Raw genomic sequence first — 8853 nt, forward strand, 5'->3', positions numbered from 1 at the left:
GTTTCCGCCGTCAAAATTTTTAATTGTTTTATTTTTTGTGTGTTCCAATAAAAAACATTGAATTAAAAACTCGTGAAATTTGAGAAGCTACTGTACAACATTTAACCCTTCAATATGTCTTCAAAGAGACCATGAAGCAGAGAAAGTGGTGCTAGTGCTTCCAAGCGTAACCACAAGTCACTATCTATCCAGGAAAAGGGTGAATTTCCATGGTCCGGCACTGGTCAGGTCCCGAGGTTGCCGGACTAGAGAGGTACAACCTGTATTACTATTTCCTCTCACCCAACAAGTACAGCTACAATTACCACAGTTGGCTACAGATCTCCCTGATGACTTTAGGAATTATATAATTATTAATATCAAACAGCAGCCAGCCATCAACAAGGATTAGGATATTTATCATGCTGAGCCACTTCTCAACAAGCTCAGTTGCCAGGATAGGGTGTTCCTGTGTCCAATAGCAATGATCTTCACTGAGCCAAGGATCAAGTTGTATACTGCAAAAAATCACCAATATGTGTGAGACTAAGGTACTGTGCTGTGCTGTGCTGGTGACGTTATCCATCACAAGGCACAGGGCTGTTAGGGCATCCATCCAGCACACAGTATAAAAACGCCTGGACTCGATAAGATTGGCAACAACATTCTAACTTAAATGTTAATTAATACTGAGGTCTGCTGTGCTTGTTGCCAGTAATCTTGGGTGTGTCACAACAATGGCTGCACATTTAACTTTTTGTTGAAACTAAGCAGACTACGGGAGAGATAGTCTGAGATACAGTACACTTTCAATGGAGTTTGGCTGGGAACTGACTCAAAGACAGCAGACTAGGGGAGAGTTAGTCTGAGATACAATACACTTTCAATGGAGTTTGGCTAGGAACTGACTCAAAGACAGCAGACTAGGGGAGAGTTAGTCTGAGATACAATACACTTTCAATGGAGTTTGGCTAGGAACTGACTCAAAGATAGCAGACTAGCTTGAAGAAAATGGAAGGGCCATAGTTTTTGGCATGGACTGTGCTGCTTGGTGAGGCAGTGCTACTAACAAGACTTCAGTATTTATAGAGGACAACTACCCACCCAGTCTGAATAATTGTAGGTTCTCTGAGGACGATGACTGCCCGAATTGACAGCCTGTATTATGAGAAGCTGCCCGGATAAAGACATGAGTCAGAAAATTATAGTTATAAAGGACAATATATGAGGAACAAGTGTGCAGTAATACATAGCATATACCTGTATATGCCTTTACAGTTATTTCCTGAATAAAAGTAAATTAATAATACTATCTATGTTCATATCTCCACGTATTAGCTCGGATCAGAAGCTTGCACGGCAGCGTCCTCGAGGGCGGCCAAGACGATCTGAGGGAGGTGATGACGCAGCATGAAGGGAGATATTAGGATCTGAGAGAACCCCTTCATCTCACCCCAAGTGAACTCCCACTCTCCAGTGCTGCCATCAAGCCTGGTGGAGATGATAATCATAAGTCTAGGATAAATTTTGTACAATGATCAAGAAGGAACCATAGTTTGTTAATGAACACAAATTATGGAGGGCTAAGGAGCAGAAATAACTTTTTTCCTCATGCAACAAAGTTTTCCACGGGAAACTTTTGTAAACTTTCTGCTGAGCAACAATTAACAAGATGACCTTTTCCTAACCTTCCTGTATTTACTACCTACACATAAGCCAGTTCCTCAATTTATATTTCTGTTTCCAACTCCACAATGCTCCTTGCTTCGTCCCTCATCCAGTTGTAGTCACCAACCTTGTCCTGCTGTTGTCATGTACCAACTACCAATTAAATCTGAAGAACATCATCGAGTGACGGTTAGTGTCAATGTTCTAACTTGGCCGCCGGGTCTTCCTCGTTGGTTATGATAGATCCGGTGGTTTGCTCCCCTCTACAGTACTGTATAGTGAGTTTTATGTTTAACACTCTTGTCATTTTCTTAGGCAGAATTGTTGGAGGGTTTCCATCGGCAAATTTGTGTATGAAGTCAAAAATTTTAATCATTTTATGTTTTTGTATGAACACTAGACATGCAAGACACATATTTAGCAATGTGGGCACGATCTGACAACTATGTAGACTATACTCCAAGGTTACCACACCAGTCTCCCTTTTGTGTTTGAACCATGCCCCATGTTGCTGGCAAGGGTGGAGGGGTGGGAAAATGTAAAAAAGTGCAAGGAGATTGTACCACGTGGTGATAGTGTGGTGCCTTCTGATGCCACCTACTTGTGCTTACATATAGAAATAATTATTTTATCGTGATTACCCTCATAAAACTTTTCGTAGATAATTTATTTACAATGTTAATGCAACAAATTCCACCTTCTTATCTCAAATAGCAAGCTTGATAGAACTCATTACATATAATTATCTCTCATGTGGTTCAGTCAAGTACATGAAGTGAATAACAGGTCAGACCCTGAGTGTCTCACAGGAGAGCACCTCACTAAACCCAGGAGTGTTACAATGTTGGAATAGGAAATTGTCTCAAAGTTTTTACAAAAAGAATTGCAGAAATATTAGTCATTTGGTTTAGTTTTATTCCTCCAGTCGATGTTGTTGTGCTGTCTATAAACGTTCTTATATTTCTTGGGTTTAATAAACTGTAATTTGGGGATATATAAATACAGTACAGTACAGTAAACCTCTTCCCTTCAGTTTAATTTAACACCAGCCAGCCTCACCTGCTGGCTGGCTCTAAGGTCTTGCCTAACATAGATAACCAAACCCCTCTTGCAAGAGGCCTGAGAAAGCTTCATAAATGAGTCATATCCATCTAAATTAAACTCACATTCCTCCGGCTCAGTTCTCCTGTTCTTATACAACAGTTCTACAACACCTACTATATCGGGTTAGTGTACCTTCAGTAGAGCTTCAAACTCCGCTTACTAGTCAAGTAAAGTGTCACTTTTAGTGTACTGTACATTATTCTCAAGTCGGAAATAGTCATCTGTAGTGAATCTGAGCTCAGGAGTGGTTGTGGCTTCCTTCCATTCTCAACAACTGCCTCATTTACTGACCTCACAGTATTGTGTGGGATGTGGCCAGAAATTTCATTGTTTACATGGTCGGTCCACGCTTCCTTCTGTCCTTAAATAATACCATCTAGGTTTTATTCAGTGTCCTCAGCTCTCTTGGGGCAGCCTTTACCATGTAGTACAGTAAGACAGAGGGCGAGTTCAGACACATTTTAGGAAAAAAAAAAGTGCATCTAGATTAAACACACACGACTTCATGCTATATGAGCGTATGTTTTCAAGTGTACGCTCACCTCCCCAATCCTCCTCCCCGTCATCATCTTCTAGCACCACGATAACTTCATTCATGAAGTAGCTTTTGTAAATCCTCTTAATAGCAGCTATTATGCCTTGATCCATCGGCTGGATATGAGATGTTGTATTGGGAGACATAAACATACACTTAATTTTGCCGTTGCTGCTGGTCAAGCTCTCAATACCTGGATGCGCAGGAGCGTTATCCAACAAAATAACGGCTTTCACATCCTCTGGCTTCACTTCCTTTTCTTCTATTTGAAATTTTCTTATTTCAACTTCAGTTTTCAGAAACCAGTCCAAGCAAATGTCGCAGGTGAACCAACAGAAGGGTTATTATAATAATACACTGGTGATTTATGCATTACATCCTTTAACACTCTAGGCTGCCTCGACTTCCCCACCATCGCAGGTTTCAACCGATGTGATCCATCAGTGTTGGCGCAAAATAACGCAGACACTCTCTGTTTATTCAGTTTCCGACCAGGTTGGCTAGAAGATTTCTTTTCTGCTTGTGTCTTCTTTGGGACTGCCTTCCAAAATAACCCGGTTTCGTCTGCATTGTAAAGCTGAAATTTTTCAAGTTTGACAGACTGAATGAGTTCGTTCAATTTCTCACGAAAAGGCTCTATAGCCTCAAGATCTGCACTGAGACTCTCACCACGCACAGGATTATTACTGATGCCATGGCGCTTACGAAACCGCCAAAGTCAACCAGAACTAACCTTGAAATCTGCCACACCAAGATGCTGGGCAAGACGTTCAGCAGCATGCTGGATGTCTCAACCATGACCGGGAACACCAGTTGATCTTTGTTGTGAAAACCACCTGTAAACCGATTCTTCTAATTCACTACCTTTCGGCAATTTCAATGTTTTTCTGATTGAGGTGGCTTCCTTTCCCTTTTCACTAATGTCAAACTTAAGAGAAAACCCTTTATCTTATCCTGATTATGCCTCAGGTCTTTCACTGTTGTAACACCTACATTATACTCAGCCGCGAGGCTTGCTATTGATCTTGCTTCCTTCAATTGGTTTAGTATTTTCAACTTATCATTAATACTAAGCACAACACGCTTCCTTTTGCCTTTAGTTGGGGGCATTGTCACTTTAGCAAATACGTGGAAGCACAAATACGCAGTCAGAAGGAGATGCTTACTCGGCAGTATCTCGACGAAGACTAAGGCCTGATCAGTGTTGCCAGCTTGATAGGTACTCATGGCGCCCAATTAAAACAAAAATGCGGCCAATATGAAATCTGTGTAAGTACAGTACACAAAAAAATATATACGGTACGTGCAATATATTTTTTTCCATAAAATGCATATTATTGTGAGTGACGCCTCACTCACACCAGCTGTCCTGCATGAGTCAAGCGCCCGGTAGCATCAGGTCCAAGTCATGTTCGATATCACACGGGTGATGCACCACAAAAAACTTTAAGTTTTCAGAGCTTTTCGGTTTTCGTAATTCTGGATAAAGAATTGTCAACCTGTATAAGATTTGTTTATTTCATGTACTATATGCACTGAGTAAACAAAAAAAATTTTAATCTAAGCACTATATGCACTGGGATACGGAAAATCAAGTTTATATATTTATTTTAGGGGTCTGGGATCGACGGTTAATCCAAAAGTCGGTTAATCGAGGTTTTACTGTATTTACTCAAATGGGAATTAATTTAAGCCTTAGAACCGATTACTGTATTGGCGGACTAATATTCCAGCTGGTGAGCAAGCGAAAACATGTTGAGAGGAAGTCATAAGGAATTCGTTAACCGAATTCCATATTCTTATGGAAGGTAATTCGTTAACCGAAATTTCGTTAACCGAAGCGTTTGTTAACCGAGGGACCACTGTATACGGAAACATAAATGTGAGAGGCGGGCGTCTCACACAGTAGAAGGTCTAGTGAAGTATTTATTTGTTTATTTATGTCCTTTAGATTGAGTTTTTGTTTTTTGCTTATACAATGTCATAGACGTGACTGGGTAGAATATAGTTTACATTGCTAGAATTCTTATAAGATAGTGATTAAGTTGAATATAAACATGCCATAGTTTGCACTAGACAAAATTTTAGTAATCATTTTGTACATTATTCTGATTACATGTACAGTTCAGCTTTGCCCTTAGGACAGTGTGTGCATGTAAATGAGTTTCAATAAATGAATAAAGTTACATATATATGTATTGCCAAAATTATTAGTTGAAAAACTTTATGTACACAGCTTGAATGGCTAAATTTTAGAATGACCAATAATTTTAATATAGAAAATGCAAAAATATTCAAGAGACCAATTTTCTTGATATTTACTCCACTGGAACGAATGTAAACATAGAACAGATTACTGTATTGGCGGACTAGCCCATCAGCTGATGCTCACAACAAAACGTGTTTGTCTTAAGGATTTCGTTAATCGAAGTTTTGTTCTTTAACCGAATTGAAGATCCTTATGGGAGCCAATTCGTTAACAGAAATTTCGTTAATCAAACCGTTCGTTAACCGAGGGACCACTGTACTTATGTATTACTTTAGGATATTTCGTGTTTATTAAAGTCTTTTGTTACTAAACTATATTTTATATAAAAAAATCTGGTTTTGTGACAATTTATCCGGATTAAAAATACCAAACTTTATCATGTATATTGGACGAGATTTTTGGGATTAGCTTTATACGGAAAACTCCCTATACCCAACTGGCTGCTCCCCAAGTAGCGTACAGTAGAGACAATACAGTACAGTAGTGTATTAATTCAAGTTCTTTACAACTGAGATATAAAATGTTTGAAATGTGATTGAAGACACACATTAACTGACAACAATGACTTATGGGAGAACTTACCTCTCATCTTCAGGCAACTTTGGGAAGCAGTAGAGTATTCGACCTGGTGGATAGAGTGGAATCTCTGTGTGTCTGGGAACCTGAGGTCTGTGTGTCCCATCCTCAGAGAAGGTGACCTGTACGTCCTCAAGGCTCTCCTGCACACAGGGGGATGATTGCTATAAATAATTGAAAATATTACAAGTGATTTGTTGCATTGTACATTAACATTCTATGACATCTTAAACAAGAAAGAAAAAAAACTCCACAGAAGAGAATAGTACAGAGTAGGACAGCACAGTACAGTACAGTATAGTACAGTACAGTACAGTACAGCACAATACAATACAATACAATACAATACAATACAGCACAGCACAGCACAGCACAGCACAACATAACATAACACAACACAGCACAACACAGCACAACGTAACAGCACAACATAACACAACACAACACCACATAACACAAGTACAATACAGTAGAACAATTTAGTACAATATAGTAGGACAGTACAGTATAGTAATACAGTACAGTAGAACAATTTAGTACAGTATAGTAATACAGTACAGTAGAACAATTTAGTACAGTATAGTAGTACAGTGGTCCCTCGGTTAACGAGAGCCTCGGTTAACGAGATTTCGGTTAACGACTTACATTCCATAAGATTCATAACTTCGGTTAACGAGCAATCCCTCGATTAACGAGTTTCTTACGAGCCGACCTGAACATGATTTCACTTGCATTTGGCGGTCCACCAGCTGTAGTATTAGTCCGCCAATACAGTAATCGGTACTAGGGCTTAAATTCCTTACCATTTTAGCAAATATCAAGAAGTTTATACTATTCAATAATTTTAAAAGTTCAATATTAATTTTTTTACTCATTTTAACAATTATTGAACATAATTGAAGGTAATGAAACTAGTTTTATGCGCGCCATCCAGCCTCTCAACACACCATACAGGCGTCAGTCTTTATGTCTTTTCAGTGGAGGTAACATCTTGCTTGAGACTCTCTTCAACTAAAAGCTTTTTTCTGTGTTTGCAAGCAAATTATTGGTCATTTTGAAATTTATTTTACATATTGACAATATATAATGCAGTGCAGTGTTGATTTAAAGAAAATAATCTTGAATTGCACCAAGAGAACTAAAATTTTATGGGTGAAATGGCGCCATGGGGTGACTTCTCTTCCACCCCAATGCCTTCTCTTCTCCCTTCTCCTCCACCCCCATTCTAATTCCCATCATCATCATCCAGGAGCCTTCTACATACACACCTCAAAGTAAGTGTACTTTTCTACCTTTTTTGTTGAATTTAGGCAATTTTTGGTGAGCTTGAACCAATTACCCAAAAACCCATTGAAACAATGGTTTCCGTTAACGAGTTTTTCGGTTAACGAGCAACCTTCTAGAACGGATTGTGCTCGTTAACCGAGGGACCACTGTACAGTACAGTAGAACAATTTAGTACAGTACAGTAGTACAGAACAGTATAATAGTACAGTACAGTATAACAGTACAGTATAGTAGAACAGTCCAGTACAGTAGTACAGTAGAACAATTTAGTACAGTATAGTCATAGAGTATAGTATAGTAGAACAGTACAGTAGAACAATTTAGTACGGTATAGTAGTACAGTACAGTATAACAGTACAGTACAGTATAGTAGAACAATTTAGTACAGTATAGTAGTACAGTACAGGATAACAGTACAGTACAGTATAGTAGTATAGTACAGTATAGTAGTACAGTACAAGTATAGTAGAACAATTTAGTACAGCATAGTAGTACAGTACAGTATAGTAGTAGAGTACAGTAGAACAACTTATTACAGTATAGTTGTACAAGGTCGCCCAGTCATCAAAACATTACCGAGTTCTTCACCCGCCACCCACCACAGCCAGCCCAAGTCAGTGATAGTGATAATTATAGTGAGGATATAGACTTATGTGGACTTTGAGGGGTTTGACAAAGAGGCCCTGCAAGCCTCTGTGGTGGATAGTGATACAATTGATACAAGTGATACAGGTGAGGGCCAATAATCTGCCCTCTGCCGCGGAACCAACCCCCCATCCCCGTGTGCCCAGCCATCTTTTCTACTAATGTAAGTGTTAAAAAACCTAATATTATTGATATTTCTCTTAATTATTAATTGTGTGTGCATACCATCATAAAATTAAGAAGTTATTTTTACTACAACGTAGGTATTGTGTCTGAAAAAGTGGAGTTTGGGGGTCGGCCCGGTCTCTATTTCAATTAATCCCATATGTTATGTTGTTCACTTTACGCGTTTCTCACTTTCCGCGGTACCCTGTGGGTTGAATTAACCGCGTAAGGTGAGGGATGACTGTACTCTGTATAGACAAGCAGAGAGAGAGAGAGAGCAGCCGAACTGCTGGATGTAAACAAACCTTAATTTCCCGCGGCTTTGTTGTTGTTGTTTTTTTAAGGGGATTAGCCCAACCGGGCATAGGTCACTGACCCACATTGGGGCCTGAGGGGCAAAAATTTAATACTCCTGTAATAATAATAATAATTCAGGTAAAAAAACAAACAAAAAAAGCTGCCTATCGACCTATTGGACAAACTAAAATCGTTCCGAACCACGGGAGTTTCCGGACCACAGAATGCCGGACAAATGAGGTACAACCTGTAGTACAGTACAGTATAGTAGTACAGTGCAGTAGAACAATTTAGTACAGTATAGTAGTACAGTACATTATAGTAGCAC

The 8853-nt window shown here is 39.2% G+C and overlaps 1 long non-coding RNA gene across 1 annotated transcript; it reads right to left on the reverse strand.

Annotated features, from left to right (window-relative positions):
- Positions 1–890: 890 nt before the first annotated feature.
- Positions 891–6450, reverse strand: LOC121875781. The gene is made up of 2 exons (XR_006090667.1): positions 6138–6450; positions 891–1470 (listed from the first exon to the last, which is right to left on the reverse strand). It is a non-coding gene; the product is annotated as an uncharacterized LOC121875781 (long non-coding RNA).
- Positions 6451–8853: the final 2403 nt, after the last annotated feature.

Source organism: Homarus americanus, unplaced genomic scaffold (assembly GCF_018991925.1).
Source record: "Homarus americanus isolate GMGI-L3 unplaced genomic scaffold, GMGI_Hamer_2.0 scaffold22250, whole genome shotgun sequence".
NCBI classification, from domain to species: Eukaryota; Metazoa; Arthropoda; class Malacostraca; order Decapoda; family Nephropidae; genus Homarus; species Homarus americanus.